The following is a 1,948-nucleotide window of genomic DNA, read 5'->3' as shown; positions in this document are numbered from 1 at the left end:
ACTTAACCTTTAATCTGGGAACGTTATCTCCGGTCCGATTGGCCTAATTGGCCACAGTTGGCCGACCTGCGATGAATCCGTTGTTCGAAAAATCAAACGAATTCTCTGTATTATTCGGGAGACTCAGAGGTTCACGTGCGCGCGATAATTTCGCGTATTATTCTGTAGTTTCATCGGCTCCAAACACGGTGATGCTCGACAATCATGGAGCTGTGGGAAAAAGTTATCTTAGAATGGGTAAGCAATAATTTTTACGTGTAAACGCCCGACGAAAATTAACGTACACAAAGCGTCCCTGTCACACATGGAACGAGAGTGAATCGTATGTACACAATATCGTACATCCGAACCCTTTCAGGCTTTGCAAATGAGTTTTTCATGTCTTTCTACTTCTAACTCTCTTTGCAACATTGTTCTCCAACAATTGTTCGATCGTTAGATGACGAGCGTATTGTAATTATTATGCTCCTAGAGTTTCAAGCTACGTGTATGTAATGACATTCAAGAGAGAATGACATCAAAGGGAAAGAGAGATGTCTCATGGGCAAATGTTTAAATTTACAGATCAATTGCTTAGAAGTGCAGGAAAAACCAGTGAAAAGTATAACGGAATTGCAAGATGGAACGTTTTATATCAATTTCCTTAAATTAATGTAAGTACATTATTCCTGTAATAGCTATGTCGCAACGCAAACCTGCTATCTAAGCCTATTGTCATTCAATTTATCATGTTTGCAGAAAATGGAAAAAGCTTGAGAACTTCGGTCAAGAAGACATTGTGAAATTTATGGAAGGTGAGCACAAATATTTTCATGTTCGTCATACTGCTTTCCTAGTGCTCTATTTCTATTAATGCAGATTAACTTTAATTTTGGTTTAACTTACTTTTTCTGCTTTTCTTTTTCTTATGCTCATTTCTACCAATGTTCATCTTACTTTCTATCTTTTTCTAGAACTAGGAAAAGATGACAGGTAAGTTAAACCAAGATTAAAATTAACCTGAGTTGATAGGAATGGACATTAGAGCTAGAAAAAAAAAAATAAATTAAACCAAGACTGAGGTTAATCTACAGCAAGGTGATACACTTTACTTTATTGGTAAAAATGGACATAAATATATTATTTTTTAAATCTTTACACTTTTAAAAAGCAGAAATTTCTAAACCAGAGAATTAGCAACAACAAAATATAAACTTGACTTAGTTTTTTTAAATTTTAGATTGTGTATAGTTGGAAGAATTAATTTTTGTTTACGTTGTCTGTTTACAGAGGAATATCCTACTTTCAAAGTCAATAAAGATGATAACACAGAACATATATACGTTGCATCGTTGTTACTCTTGCATTTATGTCGAGCACTCTCTGCGGTACACCATTCCTTCCAATACAATATGTGCGATAACTTGAGAAATGAGACGCAAATTAGAGTTAAAACCTTCCTCGAGAGTGTCCTACCTATTGGCAAGGATGTTACCAAGGAAACTATGAGAGACGTTATTATGGAGGTAGAGGATACATCAACAGCTGTGGATAGTCTCAGAACACCGCCCCTCGAGGACTTTTCCAATTCTCCTTTAACGCGTTCTGGACGTAGCAAGAAGATTTTGACGGAGCGTGTTCGGGAGCTGAGAGACTTGAGATGCAACTTGCAGATAGAACGTTTTACTAACGCGGATTTACGGGATGATATATCGAGGCAACACAACAAGATAAAGAAGTTGCAGAAGAAGCTTGACGAAAAATCAGCGAAAATAAAAGAATTGCAAGAGGCACTGTTCAAGCCAGGCACTCCTCAGCCGTCCCATACAAAAGAGGACAACTCGGAAGATAATTATTACAAAAGATGCATTAATGATCTAGAAAATCAATTGAGTAAACAACAAGATGAAATTAATAAACTGGAGGCAGAGAAAGATGCTATATCGAAGGAGCTGTGTTGTACGCGCAG

Source organism: Temnothorax curvispinosus, unplaced genomic scaffold (genome assembly GCF_003070985.1).
Source record: "Temnothorax curvispinosus isolate PA1 unplaced genomic scaffold, ASM307098v1 QBEX01006268.1, whole genome shotgun sequence".
NCBI lineage: Eukaryota > Metazoa > Arthropoda > Insecta > Hymenoptera > Formicidae > Temnothorax > Temnothorax curvispinosus.
Note: the sequence above shows the minus strand (reverse complement) of the source record.